This window comes from Canis aureus, chromosome 19 (genome assembly GCF_053574225.1).
Source record: "Canis aureus isolate CA01 chromosome 19, VMU_Caureus_v.1.0, whole genome shotgun sequence".
Classification (NCBI taxonomy): Eukaryota; Metazoa; Chordata; class Mammalia; order Carnivora; family Canidae; genus Canis; species Canis aureus.
Window position 1 is genome coordinate 8,862,334 of NC_135629.1, and position 22,077 is coordinate 8,884,410.

At 44.4% G+C, this 22,077-nt stretch overlaps 1 protein-coding gene and 1 long non-coding RNA gene across 10 annotated transcripts in view; one reads left to right on the forward strand and one right to left on the reverse strand.

The window, feature by feature from the left end:
- ATP2B2 (ATPase plasma membrane Ca2+ transporting 2) overlaps positions 1 to 22,077 on the forward strand; it is a 371,101-nt gene that overhangs the window by 154,457 nt on the left and 194,567 nt on the right. For all 9 annotated transcript variants that reach the window (XM_077857845.1, XM_077857848.1, XM_077857846.1 and 6 more), the window contains exon 3: positions 14,123 to 14,217. The gene's annotated coding sequence lies outside the window, so the exon portion shown is untranslated. The remainder of the gene's footprint in view (positions 1 to 14,122; positions 14,218 to 22,077) is intronic.
- Positions 4,292 to 22,077, reverse strand: part of LOC144289606 (uncharacterized) — a 33,610-nt gene continuing 15,824 nt past the window's right edge. Inside the window, exon 2 of the long non-coding RNA XR_013357443.1 lies at positions 4,292 to 4,616. This is a non-coding gene — a long non-coding RNA (uncharacterized LOC144289606). The remainder of the gene's footprint in view (positions 4,617 to 22,077) is intronic.

The window sequence follows — 22,077 nt, forward strand, 5'->3', positions numbered from 1 at the left end:
ATGATTAAAACAAACCATTGGAGGTTAAACAGTCCTGGGTTCAGATCTGGACTTTCTGTGTCACCCTGGGAAAGTTACTTCTCTCTGAGCATTGGCTTCCCTTCCATCAAAGTGGAAATAATATTAGCACCTTTCATTTCAAACTAGGTTCTCCCAGAGGTAGACCATGAGACAATGATTCAAATACAAGTAATTTATTTGGGAAGCACGGGAATGCTAGTCAGAGAGTGGAGAAGTGAGACAGGGAAAGGAAGGAGATATTTTCTTTTTTTTTTTTTAATTTTTTTATTTTTTAAGATTTTATTTATTTTTTTTTTTAATTTTTTATTGGTGTTCAATTTACTAACATACAGAATAACCCCCAGTGCCCGTCACCCATTCACTCCCACCCCCCGCCCTCCTCCCCTTCTACCACCCCTAGTTTGTTTCCCAGAGTTAGCAGTCTTTTTTTTTTTTTCAGAGTTAGCAGTCTTTACGTCTGTCTCCCTTTCTGATATTTCCCACACATTTCTTCTCCCTTCCCTTATATTCCCTTTCACTATTATTTATATTCCCCAAATGAATGAGAACATATAATGTTTGTCCTTCTCCGACTGACTTACTTCACTCAGCATAATACCCTCCAGTTCCATCCACGTTGAAGCAAATGGTGGGTATTTGTCATTTCTAATGATTGAGTAATATTCCATTGTATACATAAACCACAGCTTCTTTATCCATTCATCTTTCGTTGGACACCGAGGCTCCTTCCACAGTTTGGCTATCGTGGCCATTGCTGCTATAAACATCGGGGTGCAGGTGTCCTGGCGTTTCACTGCATCTGTATCTTTGGGGTAAATCCCCAATAGTGCAATTGCTGGGTCGTAGGGCAGGTCTATTTTTAACTCTTTGAGGAACCTCCACACAGTTTTCCAGAGTGGCTGCACCAGTTCACATTCCCACCAAAAGTGTAAGAGGGTTCCGGAAGGAGATATTTTCAAACAAGTTAATTATCACTATGGGCAACTGCAGTTCAATCACACTGGGGATTCTAAGAGCCAGCATAGAACCCACAGCTCATGATTTTCCTGTCCCCAGGAGCAAGAGAGCTGGGGTATTTATACACCAGCTTCCAACTCCTAACAGTCATGCTAAGAGCTACTAGGATTAGGGGAGTGGCGTTACTTCTCTGGAACTTGTGGATGTTCTGCTCACCCAAGAAGGCCCTCAGGCAAAGAGATGCATGTGCTATGAGGGAAATTGCACCACAGTGGATAGATCTGAGGATTATGGGCTGAGCAATAGCAGCATTTCTGCTCTCTTAGTGTCACTATGAGGATTAAGTGGGATTATGTAGGGTTTGGAGAATAGACCAGGCACATATTAAGTACTTGATGAGTGAGTGGCAGCCTCAAGATGCCTTTTCCCAGCATCCTGTGTGTGATCCACATAGATGCCTATTGGATCTGCTCCTTAAAACCTCACCATCAATCTTCAAGTGGTAGCATGGTCCTCCTGAGTGCCAACAATGGGATATAGCAGTGAGCTTAGCCAGCAGGGTCCTGGCCATTCAACGCTTATGACCCCCCCCCCCCACAGCTGACAGAAGATGAATGAGAAACGACATATGCACCTCCAGTAATGAGCAGGGCAGTGCCTGGAGCAGTGAGGGCCCTGTAAGCTGCCTCACCCAGTCCCCTCATCTCAAGGCACACAGCTAAAGAGGGCAGTGCCAAGACTAGATTCCTCATCCAGTGCTCTTCCCAGCTGCCTTTGAAGTGAATGCCACACATGTGGAAGGTGCTGGGCAAACGCTCCAGCTGGGATGCCCAGTGATTATTCTTGTAGCATGGAACGTATATTCATCAAATGCCTAAATTGAAAAGTTTCCCGGATTGAGTGTCTCTCTCACCTTTGGCACAGGATGATTTTGCCTTATAAGGGGGAAAGTCTGTAAGTGTAGCTTCCCTGGGAATTAAACTTCAAAAGTTTCATGGACCAGCTACATGGGAATGTGGATCTGTCTTCCCTGGTACAAGCCAGCTATGTGACCTTAGGCTACTCTCTCTCTCTCTGATCCTGTTTCCTCCTCTATAAGATGGGGACTGTGAATGAAATAATGGGCATCAAAGTGCTGTGGGAGGGGCCTTATAGGTAGGGGAATTGTTATCACAGTGTCGATGTCATTGTCAGGAATGATGTGACTTTGGGCCAGCCAGTTCCTCTTTTTAAGAATCCCTCTCCTTCTTCCCATGGACCAGAAATGTGAAAACATCCTCCATCCCTGAGACCTGTAGCCATAGGATGTAACCTTGTCAGGTCTGGAAAGAATCATATGTTCCAACTCCTTTTCATGAGGAAACTGAGGCCCAGAGAGAGAAGATGTGCCATGGCCACCCACCTCAGTGGCCATCAGCTTTGGCCCAGGCATGCTGACTCATAGCCCACAGCTCTCCCCCACCATCTACTAAGAACTGCACCCACTACAGCCCCTCTCCCCGTGCCTAAGTGATTGACCAGCCCCCAGGCAGGGAAACCTATGAGGTGTAGGGCCTCTTGCTGCTCAGTTCCCGGCTGTGGGAGCATTCCCTCACTGCAGTAAGTCAACACTTCTGCCTCTGAATTGGTGTGGCAGATGGCACAGCAGAACTGAGCCTCAATTTATTTTTGACTCAAAGAGGACATCACATAAGTGTATAGTGCTTACTGATGGGGGCAGCAGGTCTGGAGCATGAGGCAGCAAAACCTACTGGTTTGGGGAGCCATACAACCTAGGCTCGAATCCTGACTTAGTCACCGTTAGCCGTGTGCCCTTGGATACATGGCCTTACCTCTGAGAACCTCAATCTTCCTGGTTGTAAAGTGGGACATTAAGATCAATCGATAGATCATGCCTCATCAATCTGACAGGCAAGGCAATCTTCCTTCATAGTGGGAGAAAATGAGAATATGGTGGTGGCACTTTGGGGCTGGTGTCTATCTCTGGAGAGGGAAGGTGGAGGAAAAGAGGAGTCCCTGGTAGGTCCCAAGTCGGGGTCTGGAAAGGAGCTATCCAAGGGGCTGTCCCTCCATGCCACCATGTGGGGGCTAATGGCCTCAGCTGTGTGTAGAGACTGTCAGCTAGGCCAGAGCCATGCAAAGCCCAGAGAACTGGCCACCTCCTCTGTTTCTAGTACATGAAAGAGGGGCCAGGTGGGGTGGGGCCAGGGAAGGAGGCACTGGGCAAAGGTGGGCAGGGGGACACACTGAGAGGGCACTTCCTTTGGGTGGTTACAAGCTTGGAGGGGCAAGTGTAGTGAGTGGTGTCTGAGGCCTTCTTTCCTTCTCCTCTTGCTTCGTGGTGGAGTCAGGCTGATGGGGGCTTATCAGACACTAAACTCCAGCCTCAAGGGGCAGTTGAATACTCATTTGAAGGGAGGAGATGGTGAGGGTGCTGGGCGATGCACAAGCTGGTCTTCCTGTATTAATGTGTGCTGTGTGCTAGGGTGTTTCCCTACATGTATGTTTACTATAGACAACAGAGAAATAAAGACATTATATACATGAACCAAGACCTTAACCCCACCAATGTTGACATTTGGGGAACATTCTATTATTATTATAACTTTCAATATTGTATTTTTTTCTATATTATAAACATAATATGTTCCTTGTTGGGTTCATGAAAATTGTAGCTCTCTACATTTTTCATCTGAGGTTATTAAGAAATTTTCCTACGTCATTAAAAATTATTTGAAAACATGATATTCTATCCTGTTGTCACTCACTAATTCACTTAACAAATCCCCTATAATTGGACATTTAGATTGTTTCCAAGTTATTGCTATTATATAAAAAAAAAACCCACTGTAATGAACATCTTTATGACTGAAATGTTTGCATTTCCAGTTATTTTCATTAGAATGGGTTCCTAAGAAGCAAAATTACCAGATCAGGGACTGCACATTTTTTTCCCTTTCTTATGCCTTTTAATATTATATTTGATACATGCAAAAGAAATTATGTAGTATATGTTAGTTTAATAATACTTATTATTAATACTTATATATTAATTAATATATATATTAATACTTATATATTAATAGTTTAATAATATAGCATGGACCTACCACCCAACCCAAGAACTAGAATGTCACCAATAATTTGCCTATTCCTGTGTGAGTATCCCCATCCCAAACCCCTGCCTCCCTCAGAGGAAATGATCATCTCGTATTTATCATTTCCTTGTGTTTTTTTCTATAGACTGTATTTTTTTAGAGGAGTTTTAGGTTCACAGAAAAATTGAGCAGAAAGTACAGAGAATCCCCATATGTTTTTTCTTTTAAAAAAATTTTATTTCATATGTGTATGCTTACAACACCTATTGTTTAGTTTTGCTTTTGTTTTAGTTCTTTTAAATGGCATCACACAGTATGTAACCTTCTGAGACTTGCTTCTTTCTGGCAACAGTATGTCTCTCAGACTCATCAATGTGCGGCTGGAGTTCATGCATTCTTATTGCTGTATAATATTCCCTGGCATGAAGAGATAACCATCTGTTGATTCATTCATCTGCTGGTGGACGTGTGGGTTGTTTACCTGGTTCAGCTCTTGCAAACAATGTTGCTGGGAACATTCTTGGCCATGGTGCTATTCACCTAGAGAAGGAACATAGTGGAAAAACATATTTGGGAGGGGGATAAAATCAAGAGTGGAGCATGTACAGGCTGGAGATGAGATGTCTGTAGGCCACCACTGATTTGATGTTGAAGGAGGGCTGCAAAGAAAAACATCTCATGAGTTTGCCTGAGCTCACCATTTCGTGAGCTTAGTTGCAGAGGTCAATGATCTTGGGCTCATGAGCACAAGCAGGACCCCCTCCCATGTCTGCCTTCAAGGAGGCAGAAGAACCATTTGTAAAGAGAGAAGTTCTCTGAGAGCCATTAAATCTGAGCATCTCTAAGTGCCAGACATGTACCTCTGATGGCACCTAAGAGGATATTAGGTGGTATGAAATAATAGTCTGTCACCTGATGGGAAAATTCAGTTCTCTTTCAGTTTTCCAGGCCACATCAAGACAAAAAGTTCTTTCTAAAACTAGTGTATCTTTAATTATGACCTTACCCCCACCCAAACATTGGTTAAACTCTGAGCAGAGTGACTTTGGGCTCAGAGACTTATGCCAACTAAATATAAGGACATCCTGTTGCATTATTTGCTGTAGTTAACTTTTATTTGGGGTGAGTGGCACTGGTTTTCCACTGGTGGTAGTGACAAAAGCTTCCTTGTAGGGACACGTGGGTGGCTCAGTCAGTTGGGTATCAGACTTGATTTTGGCTCAGGTCCTGATCTCAGGGTCGTAAGATCCAGCCCTGCATCAGGCTCCATGCTGAGTGCGGAGTCTGCTTGGGATTCGCCCTCTCCCCTCTACTTCTTCTTTCCCCACCCCTGCCCCCTGCAAGCAGCATTCTCTCTCTCTCTCTCTAAAAGAAACCCAAAACACACACAAAAAAGTTTCCTTTTAAAATAAATGTTTTTAAGTTTTAATCAAGCAAGTTATTAAGAATAAAACTCCATAAGATTAATTAAAGGACAGATAGGAACCCTCTTGACTATCACATTTGATTGACTAAGGTTTGGGAAATGCTGACCTCGGTCAGCAACTCTCAAGCTTTCTGTCTCAGGACCTTTACACTCTTAGAAATGATTGAGATACCCAACAAGTGTTGCTTATGTGAATACTGTTTAATATATTTACCATGTCAGAAGTAAAAACTGACATTTTGATATTTATTTATTAACTCATTTTAAAAGAACAATAATAAACTCATTATGATAACATATACAACATATTTTATGAAAAATAACTATATTTTCCAAAACAAAAAAAATAAGTGAGAAGAGTGATGTTGTTTTATATTTTTGCAAATCTCTTTAATGACTTAATTGAAGACAGCTGGATTCTCATCTGCTTCTGCATTCAGTCTGTTGCCATGTGATGTTAGAGTTAATGGATATGAAGAAATTCTAGCCTCACAGAGATATACTATCAGAAAAGAGAAGAGTATTTGAATAGCCTTTTTAGACAATTGTAGATATTCTTCTTTGATATTACACCCAAACTTAACAAGGGATAGTGTATTAGTTTGCTGGGGCTGCTATAACAAAATTCCACCTGGAAGACTTAACAGAAATGTATTTTCTCATACTTCTGGAGGCCAGAAGTCCAATATCAAGGCATCAGCAAGGTTGGATGTCTTCTGAGGCCTGTCTCCTCAGACTCTTCTCCATGTGTCCTCACATGGTCTTTCCTCCAGGCACACACATTCCTGGTGTCTCTTTGTGTGTCTACATTTCTTCTACACATAAGAACACCTGCCATATTCCATTAGGGCCCATCCTCATGGCCTCATTTTAATTTAATCACCTCTTTAAAGGCCCCATCTCCAAATGCAGTCACATTCAGAGGTCCTGGGGACTAGGACTACAACATATGAATTTTGAAGAGGACACAATTAGGCCATAACAGATAGCATTTGAAAAAAAATAGTTGCAGTGAAGACTCTGAAGCCATGTTAATGGACTTTTCTTCCTTCACATTGAAATCCTTTTTTTTTTTTTTTACCCCTCTCGCACTGTGATGAATCTTTACCCATCCATGCTTTTGTAACATCATGCATTGGGCATTTAGAAAATATCAGCTCATTGAGTTATGCAGGTCTTTTAAATATTTGCACATTTTGTTATGCAGTATTTTAAAAAGTCACATTTGTTATTACACCAGTGACCTCCTCAAAAATGTCTCTAAGTATTAGGAAGCTGTCAGGTTAATGAAGGCAGACACAAGTTTTCCAAAATTCTAATTTTCACTTTGGAAACTCAAACTTTATCATTGTCAACAAATACTGTCAGTTGTTTTCCTTGAGGTGATAGGCTCACTTTGTTCATTTTTGAGAACATGCCTGCCAAATACTCAAGTCTGAATAACCATCATTTGTCGGTTAGTTCTTCCTTTACGTAAAAATGGCATTTCGTGAAAACGGAGGCTAATTCAGCTCGCAACTCAAACAATCACACAAGAGCTTTTCCTCCAACACCTGTCACGCGTCACTGTGCGGCAGTAGTGCTCTGTGGATGCTTCCTATTTCCTATTCCCAATGATTAATAAAGCCAATTATTCTTACTGCTTCACCCTGGACATTCCCAAGTGAACCTGGCATTTTTTACCACAACTGTGCTGTGATGATCAAGAATACAGTGACTGCTGGGACAATCTGGTGCCTCTCCCTTGATTTGTGCTAGGGCAGCAGCAGGTGTACTTGCCATTGCTTTTGCACCAGCAGTGCAAATATCAACACAGTTAAGGTAAAAATCACATCTTACTGTTATTAGGGAAATAATTTTGACCTCTCAAACTCCCCTGCAAGTGTCTCAGGAACACTCAGAGGCATGTGGACCACACTTTCAGAACTGCTGACTTAGACAAAAATACAGAAAAGATTTGAGGCCAGACAGTGCAAAGCCTCAAAAATGACATAGGTACCAAAGTTATAAGAGCTGGGTATAATCCCAGCTCTGCCAGTGTAGGACTAAATGGCCCTGGATAAGTCACTGCCCTCTGGAAGCTAAACACCTAACACAAAAAGGGTGGTAGGTGCTTCTTGCCCCCCAGATCTGGGGAAGAGGGGAAATAAGGCCCAGATGTGAGAGCCTCTTATAAATGGTAATGCACAGCCCATGCAGGAGGAACCAGCAACAGTGGGGAATAAGGCAAAGCTATGAACGTTCACATCTTGGCTTAAGCCATTTATAATCGGCAACACTGCCTAGATCTTTATATTACCCTGCAGAGGCTTAGAAGGCCTAGGCCTGATGACTCTGGAAGAGATGCCCAAATGGATGAATGTCTTTGGGACTCTGCTCTATGTTACCCACCACAACATCTACAGCTTTGAAAGGAAAAGACCTCCTAAAAGCCCAAAGTTCCTTTTGTCTCCTACTGGACAGGTGAACACTCATCTGAGTCCAATAGAAACATAGAAGTCCATGGGAAATAACAAGCATGTCAGGAAATCTGATGTGATCTGCTTAGCAGCGTTAAGAAGATAGAGATGATTCTAGAAAACTCCAAAGAACCAGGAAGCACTTGTTAAGAGGGTTTCAGATAGGCTTCTTCCTCTAGGAAGATAGACTAGAGGTAGTTTTTCCTATTCCTCTCACTAAGTACAACTAAAACCCCTGTACATTATATATAAAACAAACATTAGGAAACTCTGAAAGGCAAAGAACAAGCCTTCTAGGGACCTGAAACAACATAGTAGTGAGTTCCTAAAAGTGGTAGTTTTGCCTCATGTATCCTGGAGTTAGAGCTGAAGAAGCCAGAGCTAAGGAAATACCAATGAAGGGGATGGGGGAACTTGCTCTATTCAGCTGAAGAACAAGAGGAAAAAGAGTGTCTCAAAACAGACACTTTTAGGCAAAAACTATTCCAGCCAAACACCATAGAAAACATTATGGCCTTGCCCCTACAAGTGATGATCCTGTGGGGAGACTAGACTTCTACCTTCATCAGACTATGAAACACCCGCAAGCCCTCTACTAGGTAGTGGCAGAGAAGGCCAAGTAGAGAGCCAGGACTCCCATTCCCCACTGGATGGTAATGAGACCTCACCTCTAGCCCCCATGGTGCTAGTGGAGACCATGCTGACAAGAGTAATAAGTCATTCCCACTCCTCCCAGCCAGAGAGGTATCAGTGGGGGCCTAATGGGGAGCTGACATTCCCCAACCCCCTTCCTCTGTTGCTGCGCTGTCAGAGGACGCCAGCTAAAACAGGTTTAAATAAGATCCAGAGGCTCATAACGTCATGTCCCAAATCTCCAGGTTTCAGTTAAAATTCACTTATACCAAGAACTAGGAAGATCTTATACTGAATGAAAAAAGGCAATCAATAGATGCTGATATTGAGATGGCAAAGATGTTGGAATTATCTGACAAATATTTTAAAGTAGCCATCATAAAAAATGCTTCAAGGAACAGTTATGAACACACTTGAAATAGACGAGAAAAAAAATAGAAAGTCCCAGCAAAGAAACGGAAGACAGAGAAGAGCCAAATGGAAATGTTAGGGCTGAAAAATATGATAACTGAAATTAAAAAGAAAAAAAAAAAACAATAGATGTGCTTAACAGCAGACTAAAGGGGACAAAGGAAGAAATGTTGCAGAACAAAAAAATTTATCTAATCTGAATAACAGAAAATAAATTTTAAAAAATAAAGCCTCAGAGACCTGTGAGTCTGCAACAAAAGATCTAATGTTTGTCACTGAACTCCTAGAAGGAAATGAGAAAGGAGGGCTGTAAAAACACCTGAAGAGGTAATGGCTGAAAACTGCCCAAATTTGGCAAAAAGGAACAAAACCAATCAACCAAGAGCAACAACAACAACAAAAACTCTCATAAACTTACTGATTCATGAAGCTGAGAAAACTCTCAAGACAATAAAACCAAGGAAATTCACATCAAGATACAAAAGAGCTAAACTTCTAAAAACTAAAAACAAAACAAAAATCTTGAAAGCAATGGAAGAAAAATGACAACTCACCAATAGAGGGGAAAGAATTTGAATAACAGTGGATTTCTCATTAGAAACCATAGAGTCCAGAAGAAAGTGGCATATGTTTTTCAAATGCTGAAAGAAAAGAATTGTCAACTGAGAATCCTGTTGCCAGTAAAAATATCCCTCAGAAATGAAGGGGAAATTAAGATCTTCTTGGATGGGCAGCCCTGGTGGCTCAGTGGTTTAGCACCACCTTCAGCCCATGGTGTGATCCTAGAGACCTGGGATTGAGTCCCATGTTGGGCTCCCTGCATGGAGCCTGCTTCTGTCTCTGCCTGTGTCTCTGCCTCTCTCTCTCTCTCTGTTTTTTCTTATAAATAAATAAATAAAATCTTAAAAAAAAAATCTTGTATGAAAAAAAACTAAGAGAGTTTGTGGCCAGATCTGCCCTAAAAAATGCTCTTCTCCAGACAGAAAGGAACATGTTTTTAAAGGAATCTTAGAACATCAGGAAGGGAAAAAGAATATGGTAAGCAAAAATATTGCTAAATGCAATACACATTCTTTCTCCTCTTGAGCTTTCTAAATTATGTTTGACAGTTAAAGCAAAAACTACAGCATTTTCAGATGTGGTTGTGTTTGTAGAAAGAACAAACAGAAAACAAAAAATAAAAGCATAGACTTAAAATTTAACATATCAGTAATTACATTAAATTATTAACATAATAGACCAGATAGTTTCACAGAATTTTATCAAATGTTTGAAAAAATTAACACCAGTTCTGCACAATGTCTTCCAGTAAACAGAGGCAGAGGGAACACTTTCAGTTCAGTTTATGAAGCTAGTATTACCCCAATATCAAAACCAGACAACAGTATAAGTAAAAACTACAAGTCAGCATCCCTCATGAATACAGATGTGAAAATCCTTCACAAAACATTACCAAATAGAATTCAGTAATATATAGGGGCACCTGGGTGGCTCAGTTGGTTAATCATCTGCCTTCGGCTCAGGTCATGATCCCAGAATCCTAGGATCAAGCCCTGTGTTGGGTTCCTTGCTCAAGGGGAGTCTGCTGCTCCCTCTCCTTCTACCCCAACTCATGATTGCTCTCTCTCTCTCTTCCAGAAAAAAATAAATAAATCTTTAAAAAAAAGAATTCAGCAATATATAAAAATAATTATGCCTCAGGACCAAGTAAAGTTTATTCCAGGAATGCAGAGTTGGTTCAACATTCAAAAATCAATTAATATAATCCACCATGTTAATAAGCTAAAGAAGAAAAATTGCATGATCATATCCATCAATGCAGGAATTTGATAAAGGTCAACACCCATTCATGATATAATGCTCAGAAAAATAGCAATAGAGAATTTCCTTGACTTGATGGAGAGCATCTATTAAAAAAACTATAGCTAACATACTTGATGGTTAAAGACTGAAAGCTTTCCCCTAAAATTGGGAACAAAGTGAGGATATCAGCCCTCACCACTTATATTCAAATAGTACTAAGCAATCTCACCAGTGCATTAAGACAAGAAAAGTCATATGGATTGTAAAGGAAGAAATAAAACTATCCCTATATACAGGTAACTTCACTGTCTACATAAAACAATCCCAAGGAATCTGCAAAAAAACAAACAAAACAAAACAAAAATCATCCCAGAACTAATAACTGAGTTCAGGGAGCTCACAGGATATAAAATAAACATACAAAAAATTGTTGTATTTCTCTATACTAGTAAAGAATATGTAGACACAAAAATTAAAAATACAATGCCATTTATAATCACACAAAAATATAGATATAAATTTAACACACATGCATAAGATTTTTATGTTGAAGACTACAAAATACTGATGAGGAAGATCTAAATGAATGAAGTGGCCATAGTGTGTTTATGATCTGAAGACCAATGTTGTAAAGTCATCAGTTCTGTGAGGTTCCTACCAAATCCCAGCAAAAATTTTGTAAATGTGGAAAAGATTATTCCAAAAATTATGTGGAAAGCCAAAGAAGCTAGAATAACTGAAACAGTTTTGAAAAAGAAGAATGAAGTGAGAATAATTCTACTTCATTTCAAGACTTATCTAGAAACCAAGGCTGTGTGTTATTGACAGAGGGATGATGCATAGATTAATGGAATGGAATAGAGGATCCAGAAATAGACCCACACAACTGACCAATATTTGACAAAGGTACAGAAGCAATTCAATGGAAGAAAGGTAATAACCTTTTCAACAAATAATGCTAAAGCAAAGTAGACATCCATGGGCAAACACTAACAACAATAACAAAATATCTACCCAAGCCTCACTCTTTACACAAAAATTGGCTCAAATGGATCACAGACTTCAATAAAGAATGTAAAACTATAAAAATTTCAGGAAAAAAAATTAAGAAGAAAATCTTCAGCTCAGACTTGATCCCAAAAGCATTATCCATAAAAAAAAAATAAAAAATAAAGAGTTAAAGTTGAGTTCACAAAATTAAAAGCTTTTGCTCTACAAAACACTCTGTTAAGAGGACAAAAAGACAAGCTACAGGCTGGGAGAAAATATTAGCAAACCACAGAATCTGACAAAGTACAAAGTACCTGACATAAATTTAAAAAATTCTCAAAACTCACTGTTTAAAAACAAATTAATGATCCAATTAGAAAATGGGCAAAAATCATGAAGAGACATTTCTCCAAAGAGGATGTGCAGATTACAAGTAAGCACATGACAAGATGTTGAACATCATTAGCCAATAAAGAAATGCACGTTAAAACCACAATGAGGGGTGCCTGAGTAGCTCAGTTGGTTAAGTGTCTGCTTTCGGCTCAGATCATGATTTCAGGGTCTTGGGATGGAGCCCATCAGGTTCCCTGCTTAGCAGGGAGCCTGCTTCTCTCTCTGCCCTCCACCAGCCCCTGCTCATGCTCTCTCTCTCAAACACACACACACACACACACACACAATGAGCTATTACGCGCCTGTCAGAATGGCAAAAATACAAAATGGTGCCAAATGCTGACCAGGATGCAGAAAATTTGGATCAGTCATACACTGCTAGTGGGAATGTAAAATGGTACATAGCCACTCTGGAAAACAGTTTGGATGTCTCTTTTAAACATGCACACAACCACATATGCAAGTACCATGCAACCCAATAATTACTCTCTTGAACATTCATCCCAAATAAATGAAAATTTATGTTCACACAAAACCCCTATACAGAAATGTTTATAGCAGCTTTATTCATCAAAGCCAAGAACTGGAAATAACCCAGATGTCATTTACCAGATGAATGGATAAGCAAACTGTGGTCCATCCATATCATGGAATTATACTCAACAGTAAAAACGAGTGAACTATTGATACACACACAACCTGATGAATCTCCGGAGAATTAGCCTGAGTAAAGAAAGCCAATCCCCAAAGGTTAAATATTGTATGATTCCATTTGTAGAATATCATTGAAAGATCAATATTATAGAGATGAAGAATAAAATCATGATTTCTAGGAATTAGGGATGAAGGCAGGGAGAGAATGGGTGTGACTATAAAGGAGTGGCTCAAGGAAGCTGTGCTAGTAGAACAGATCTGTATTTTGATTGTGATGGTGTTTACATAAAACTAGAAAGTGATCCTATGGCCTAGACCTATCTACACACATACATGAATACATGTAACACTCATGAAATCTGAATAAGCTCCATGGGTTGTACTAATGTCACATGCCTGGTTTTGACAGTGCGCTATACTGCTGGGGGAAGGGGCATGGGACCTCCTCTGGTGTGAGATGTTAACACAGGGATCAGCTGGCGGAAAGTGCACCAGACTGCCCTGTGGTGGGCGATGTCAACAGGGGAGTCAGCTGGAGGAAGATGTATAGGACATCCCTGAACACTGGGTCAGCTGGGGAAGGGTGTATGGAACCTCCCTATACATTCCTTTACAACTTGCTTTGGATGGATAATTATTTCAAAATAGAAAGTTACAAATGAATCAATGGATAGATAAGTAAATAAATGGAACCTGACATAGGAGAGACATTTAGCATCCATTCTCTTCTGCTGCTAAGAAACACTTCTACAAGCCAAGGCCTTTATGCATATTACACTTCAGTTACACCTTTCAAAAATCCTAAATGATAGGTATTATTATCTTTATCCTCCAGATGGAGAAGCAGACTCAGAAACATAAAGGCACTTGCCCAAGGGCATCTGTCTGTCTAGAGTTCATACTCGTGCCCACTCTGCACCACTCCTTCTGTCCTTGAAGGCCACACCAGCTGCGGATGGAATACCCCATCTGACATCCTGCCAGGAGCCAACTTGCTTCCCTAAGAGGGCCTGAGGCCTGGGAAGGGTGAAGCCCACAGGCAGGTCTTGATGGAGAAGTCAGGGGATGGGTTCCTATATGGCAAGGTCGGCTCCTGGGAGGTAGTTGAGGAACATGACCACTCCTTCTTCTCTTCTGTCTCCACCCACCCCTGATGCTGGCTTTGCCCGGTGCCAGCACACAGGGGACACCCCGCAGCACTGTTCCCTTCCTATTCTTTCCTGACTGGCCCCCATCAGGCCACCCACCGCTAACCAATGCCATCTCCCCTTTTCCAGAGCTGAGCTTCATCACCCAGTCCCCAGAGCCAGCGAGACATGGGTCCCAGTTTCCAAATCCTGACGCCTTTCATTTAATCAGAAGACTTGGAGGGGTGAGTTGGAAATGGGTTTGGCTGGGGCTCGGAATGGGGTAGATATGGAAGAGAGCACTGTTTGGGGGGCTGCTGATGGAGAGTCAGCAGAGCAGGAAAGCAGAATTTGACCAAAGCTCCCTTCCCTCTTGCAACCTCTACAAAGACGGTATGAATTATTTATGTACCATTGTTTTGGTTTAGGAAAACTGCCCCGAATTCCTTTTGCATTAAAATAGGGATTATGGCCTAGAACTTGGAAAAGGAAGGCACCATCACTTGACATGTAGAGCAGAGTCTCAGTTCCCTAGTATGTACAATGGAGATAATGGCAACATCTCCTTCCTGTGAAGGCCCAGCAAAGATGATCCATGTAAAGTAGCTGGAATCTAGTAGATGCTTAATAAATGCTTGTTGACTGAACAGACATGCTGGGTGCCTATTGCATGTTAGATAAATGGGGCGGCCCTCTCTCTGGGGTTACACTGCCACTCTGCCTTCTGGAGCTAGCCCATATGGCAGTTCTGTAAGATTTCTCCTATTCCTTACTGGGAAGCATGTCTTCCTCTGTACTCCTGAAACCCTTTGTTTGGCCTCTGTTATTGTCTTGCTCGGTCTATCTTGCATTATATACCTATGAACCTCAGAGTCCAGGTCTGTACGCCTAATCCCACCTCTATGAGAAACCAGAGCTTGTGCAATTCATCTTGCAGCATCAGACCCAACTTACCTTCAGAAGGGATGTTCTCTGAGCCAGAGCTCAGAAACATCATCTCATCTGACCTTACCAGGTGGCATTGTTAGCAAGATGGGAAAACTGACCTAGAGAAAAATAACCTCCCAGACAGGAGTGGGGGAGAACCAGGAGACATGGCCAAGATTCTCAGCTCACTTCTTACTATGGGGAGGGAGCAGACATGCAGACTGGCCATGCTTCTCTGTCCCCCACCTCACAGATCACCCAGATTTCTGACTTTGCTGGAGTTTTGCTTCTTGCCCCAATACTTTGGGGCTAACCAGATTGTTTCCAAACAAGTTACATAATTGCTCACATATTATTTATGCCATCTCTTGAATATTAAACAATTGATAGTATGGAACAGAAACATGGGCGTTTAAACCTAGCAGCTTTTGACAGGCGTGGGTGGGGAAGGAGGTTGAGGAGAACCATCTCTGAGCCATTTACAGGAGAAGATGACATCTCCCCTCTTCTTTTCCTGAGATGGGCTGAAAGGCTTCCCAGGCCCATGGTTGGTAACCACGTAGTAGAATTTTCACTGTGGGTTTCGGCCTCTTTTATTACATAATGACAAAAATGCGTTATCATTTCCCTAAAGGATGAGTAGAGCCAGAGCCTGACCACGTGTTTGCCTGTTCTCAAGTGCTTATTGAGCACCCTCTGTGTGCGGTCACTGTTAGGCTTTTATTCACTCTGGAGTGCCCTCATGAATGAAACAAATGAGATCCTCATCCTCATGATACTGACCCTTCAGTGGACAGGTGACCAGATAAATAGATGGCTTCAGAGCATAACAAGCACTGTCACTGTGAACAGAACAAAATGGGTAGCAGGTGGGATTGGCTGGCAGTCCCCTGAGATGGGAGCATTTGACTGGAGGTCTCCATGGTAGAAGCAGCCAGCCCTGCAGAAGTCCAGGGTTGGGGAGAGTGTTCCAGGCAGATGGGAGGTCACCCAGGAGCAGGTAGCTGGGGCGGGGTTGGGGAAGAGTGAAGAGGATGGCGGGCTGGGAGGGATGAACAGGAGTCCAACATAGGTGATGCAGGTGAGGAGTGCCTACTGAGGGTCAATTGGGCCAGGCCTGGGCAATGTATTAGGCTGTTGTCAGGAACACCAGTTTACAAACCATCTCCTGCCTCACCCAGATGTGGACGGTACTTTCCACCAGCTGGGCAGTGCTGGGAGCGAGAGACAACACACGGGAAAGTGCTTCATAACAGGTGAAAGCCTGCACAAACGAGGGCTTGAAAATGCTTGAGGATTCTTAAACACCTCATCCTTTTAGAACATTGGAACGTTTCCTTCCATCCTGTTTTCCTCAGTGAGAGAATGGAGAAAAACATGGACTCTGCTCCTGGCCAGACTGCCCCAGAGTCTGAAATACAGGAAATGGAGCAAAGAGGTGGGGTCAGTGCACCAAAACCCCGGATACCAGCTTGTTGACTCTGGGAAGCCCTTTCCATGTCAGAGCAGTCTGGGGAGGTGGCATGGTGCAGGGTTGCCAGCCAGCCTGCGCAGCCCACCTCCACTAGTTTCAGGTTCTGGCAACACAATCCTGGGCAACTTGTTTCAATGCTCTCTCCCACCTCAGTTTTATAATCTTTAAAATGGGAGTAGGAAGCTCTTTGCTTTGAAGATATTGGAAAGATTACATGGGAGAGAAAATCTGATGTATCGAGCATAGCCTGGGATGTCAGCGGTGCTCAGTGGGTTTCTGTTCTCCTGCTGGTCCCCAGTGGGGACAATGGCCTCAACCAGTGAGGACCCCAGGCCCCTTTCTGCTGGGACCATGTCAGACTCTCAATTGCACAAGCACTGAGAACAGTTTGCCATCTGTATCACTTTACTGGGGCTGCTGTAACAAAGCACCACAAACTGCGTGACTTGAAGACACAGATACTTGTTGTCTCATGGTTCTGGAGGCAGAAAGCCTGACACCAAGGTGTCAGCTAGATTGGTTCCTTCCAAGACCCATGAAGGAGGATCTGTTCCTAGCTCCTGGTGGCTTAGTGGGCAACCTTTGGAATTCCTTGGCTTGTGGATACATTACTCTGATCCCATACCTTTTATATCATCTTCTGTGTGTGTGTGTGTACATCCAAATTTCCCCTTTGTATAAGGACACCAGTCATACTGGATCAGAGCCCACCCTAATGACCTCATCTTAACTTGCTTGCCGTTGTAAAGATCCTATTTCCAAATAAGGTCACATTCACGGTTACTGAAGGTTAGAACTCCCAAGTACCTTTTAGAGGAAAGGCCTACTTCAACCCATAACACTATCATAATTGTTTGAAGTGGATTCTGGAAGGGCCATCAGTGCATTCATGACATTTCTTAAATAGACTGAAAGAATATTTTACATCATTTTCCAAAAGGGCAACATCCTTCTCAAAATCACTCCTTAGCTTCCAGGAGCTTCCCATTAACTCTTGGCCTTAACAAACTCCAGCGTGGGTCTCTTGGGTCATCATCTTCCATAAAGAGCAAGCAAGCAAGCTTGATCCCAAGCTCTCTGTTAATCCCACCTGTGCACTGAACTCAGGGAACACGGGAAGCCAGAGTCCTAGCCTTGGAGGCAGTCACAGGGGAGGGCCATAAGGAGAGGCAGGCATACAGGTGATTGTTATTATTGGACAGGTCAGTGCTGGGGCCACAGGGCCCTTCCCGGCAGGGATTCTCAAGGGTGAAGGAAAAGGCTTCTTTCGTAGACTGCTTCTTATCTTTATCTCCTTGAAGGGGAAAATGTCTTCCTGAGTCCTGAGAGCATGGGAGAGACCCCACTGGCATTTGTGCGGGCAGATAACTAATCAGTCACTCACATTTCATTTTGCGATGAGACTTGCTCTTGAGTCTCTGCCTACACAGGAAATCCCAAGTGCAGAGGAACCCAAATCGCCAGCTTGGCCAGGGTCCCTGGAGAGGTCAGGGGTCAGTGGTAGACTCCCCTTCCCGACACATCCTCATCTTTAAAATAAGCTCTCCTACTCCCAATTATTGAACGTTCCCATGTTGCATGAACTGAGGGCCAATAATCTGCATTTCGGCTGCCTCAGTGACCACTGAGGACAGTGCACTGCAATCTGGTCGGCATGCAGCAGACTAGACACAAGCATGCTGAGGTGCTAGGTTTGAATCCCAGTACTGCCAGTCTGAGCTCTGTCTGTGATCCTAGGTGAAGCTTGTCACTTTTCCAGTCTCTGTTTCCTCGTGTGCAATGTCAGAATAGTTCCTGCCATACAGGTGAGGGATGTCCGTAAAGGACCTAATGTGGTACTGGGCAGCCAGCCCGCATTCTCTGGCTTCTCTCTTTGGGCCTCAGCTTCCTCCCCTGCAAACAGGAGTGTGGGAACAGATGAGTTATGGCCAGCTCCGTATGGTTCTTGGGAGCCATCTCCAGGGAGTCTAGCATCTGGCTGGGTAGAGAAAGCCTCCCATGCCTACAGGACTGCTCTGCCAGGAGCTCACTATGTGACCTGGGGTGATGGTCCTCTGCCCTGCATAGGCCTAGTGGTTCCCGATGACTATGGCAAGGTGTCCAGAGGATCTGACTTGGCGCAACCATCCAGAGGTCTGAGTTTGTGTCTCACCAGGGGCCAAACATTCTCTTTTTCCCCTCCCCCATTCTCTTGCTGCACATCTTGAAGTCTCCAAGACCCACCCAGGGTTGTAGAACCAGGAGCTGAAGCTGCCAAATGAGATGCTCCCCATCCCATGTCCAGGTATCCAAGGCCTGTCTGGCACACTGGAAGCAAAGCATCTTCACAGGGAAAACCCTCAGCACCTAGCACAGGGCATCTCTCCTAGTTGGCCCTAACCAATTCTTGTCAAACTGACTGCATTGCTGAAATCAATTCACCCAGACTTCAGAGGAAAGAATGTTTGCCCCTTCCAGAGGCCGGAGGCAGCAGAGGTAAACGTCCCCAAGACACTGTATTTCTAAAAAGGAGCTGCAGTAGAGGGAGTAATTGAAAGAAAACAGCCGTGCACTAGTGGTGGACTTGTGGGCACCCATGGTCAGGAAGGCTGGGGATGGGCTGCACCCCAATCTGTCTTCCTCTACATTTAGTTGCAGGGTAAGGTCTGACCCCAGGGCTGGACATGATGCCACTGGTGTTCATAATGTCTCCGGGGGGCGGGGGAAGGTGGGCGGGTATCCTGCTTATTGAAATGCTTCCAAGTGAGGATTAAACAAAGAATTATATAGGAAGTAGAGTGAGCTCGTGGCATGGTGGAGAGAGCATGAACTTTGGGTTCAAGTTGGGCCCTGCTGGGCAAGTGACCTCCCTTCTCTGGTCCTTGGTTGGCTCCCCTGGAAATGGACCAGCAAATACATTGCAGGGCTATTGTGAGGATGGAAGGTGCTCTTGTAGGCCACGTGCCCGCCCCACCACCTGGTCATGAGGCAGAACTTGCCCCCTCTTTCTGGGCCCCTAGCATCATGTGGATAGGGCAGGCATCCAACCTCAGATGCCAAGAGCAAAAGCCTCTGGACCCCAGTTCTATGCGCCCTGCCCTCTGAGTCTTTCCCTTCACTTAATCTGTCTTCAGTGGGTACTGGCAGCTGTGGCGGAAGAAGACTTGTGTTCAGACTTGGAGGGACCAGATAGGACCACTGGCTGATGGGCTAGCCTCAGTTGGCCCATCTGTAGACTGGGCACAGCATCCCTTGCCTCAGGGGTTGCCCTGAGAGTTACTGAGATAACGAATACACAAGGGCCTGATAGGCAATTGCTCAAAACTATTTCTGAGTCCGTTGGGGTCAAAGGCTACGGTTTCCAGGTGTCACGGAGATCCCTCAGCCTTGGCTCTCAGTCTTGGCCGGCCTGGATCATCAGTGGAGAAGTGAAAATGAGTCTGCCTTCCATCTACTAGGCCAAGAGTAAGTAAAAAGTGTAAGATCTTATCCTCAGAAGGAACCAAATAATTCCTTAACAACCTCACCCAACGATAGAAGCTTTCCTCCGAATCCTTGACTGGTAACTTTTTAATTTTTTCCTGGTTACTCCCAGGGACAGGAACCTCACTATCTGTTGTGTGGCAAAGAGCAGAGGTGGCATATAGTTCCTGCACTTCATGTCCAGGCATCTTATCCATTAGGATCCCACACTCCTCACTCAGGGCATCTCCACTCTTACTTTAGAAACTATTTTAACTGGCGGGCACTGAGGGGAGCACTTGATGGGATGAGCACTGGGTGTTATCCTGTATGTTGGCACATTGAACACCAATAAAAAATAAATTTATTATTTAAAAAAAGAAACTATTTTAACAAGAGTTACCTGATTTCTTCAACCAGGAAGAGCCACTCAGGTTTCACCTCCCCTGTAATCATCCCCAGCATAACTCCACCTCCATGAAAATGAATCACTCCATCCTCCCTGTCCCTGCCGCCCTTCCAATAAGCCTTGGTCCGGTCGTCAAATGCAGCCTATGTGTTTTATTTGGTTGCTTTGTTACCTCTCTCCCGCTGGACCCTAAACTCCCCACAGCAGGAGTAGGGCAGTGGAAAGAGCTTGCTTCGGCCTTAGATTCAAATAGGTCTGACCTTCATGCCCTATTTCCTTCCAGCCCTACGACCCAGAGGAGGGGATATAACCTCTCTGAGCCCATGGATCAATGTCAGCATCTCCTGATCCTCTCCCTCCCTGAGCACAGACCAGGAGTCCTGCTTATCTGTGTCCCTTGTCCCCGACACACAGTAGGTGCTCAGAACTGGTTGAGTAAAGGAAGTATGAGGGAGCCACTGGGTGAGGTGGATGATGAGGGCGCGGGGGAGGGAGTTTTGCTCCTGGAAGCCAACATGAACCAGTAGGAAAATAAGATCCACAGGCTGAAAAAACTTACACTGATCCAGGATTACTTAGTAAAGGGGCAGCAGAGAGAAACACTGTGGGGAGAGCCTGGCATCAACACCCAGGGGTTTGCCCTTGTAAGAACAGCCATCTCCGTGGTCCGTGCACTAGCTTTGGTCAACAGAGAAGTATTCATGGAGTGCCTGCGTGACGTAAACTGTTTTTTAAAAAACATAAAAGTCTGGGAAGGAAAGGAAGACAGTAGGTTGGCTAAATCAGATGTTTGCAGCATTTGTCAAATATGAACTGTTGTGTGTCAAATACGAAAAGATAGGGGTGAGTTCCTCACACCTGAAATGTTCAAAATAAAGCAGCCGTCAGCACACAAAGAGGGAAGATCGCAGAAGCTGGGAAAGCACTCCGTGCAAGTGCTCTTCCTCCAGCCTGTTGGAGAGGGGACTCGCTGTTCTGCTTGATGGGGAAGAAAAGATTTCTTCCTGCGCCCTGTAAACAGAGAGAACGGGACGGGGCAGGTGGGAACAAGCAAGGAATGTCCGTGGGGCCAGAGAGGCTTCCTGGAGGAGGTGAGATCCGGTTGTTCGGCCTGGGCCCTCCCCACCTCTCCCTGCCTGGCCGTCCCCCTGCGGCCACACTCCCATGGCCGTGTCAAGGGAAGCCTCTGCTCCTGGGTCTGGCCAGACGCACACCTGGTGGCTGCGCTTTCCTCACGGTCCCAGGGCCGCTCTGTAGCAGCTAGTCGTACAGGGAGTCCTTGGAACAGAAGGACTTCCAGGTACCCAGGACTGGAGCCAGAGTGCCACTGATAGGATCAGAAGCCTCAAGTGAACAGGGCCCAGAAGGAAGCCGGGGGCACAGAGGAACGCCCGCCACCCAGCCTGCCTTTGGCAGAGGCTACTGTTTTGCCAAGCACGTGGCACTGTGGAGGCCAGCCGTGCTTCCCTGCCCCTCTCCACCCCGCCTCCCCCTCACTGATCCCAAGGCCAGAAAGGGAGGCAGGCCTGCGGGCAGCTGGACGGGGCTCCGTGGCCACCTCACAGAGTGTAGACACTCCTCAGCGGCTGTCAGTGCTGAAACTGAGAGGTCAGAGTAGGGGTCTGTGTCCGTGGCCGGGGACTCACTGGGGACGCCGGGGGATTCGCCATCATCTCCAGCCCAGGTATGGGAGGGTGGGTTCACGGGGCACTGCCCCAGGCCCTGGGATGGGTCTGGGTCTCCAGTGCAGGGGAGCTGCTGAGACAGAAATAGCTTCATGTAAGAGGGGGGACCTGCAAACCTCTGAGTCTTGGGCTGGGAGGGAGGCTGGAGGATGAGGCTTGGTCTGGACAA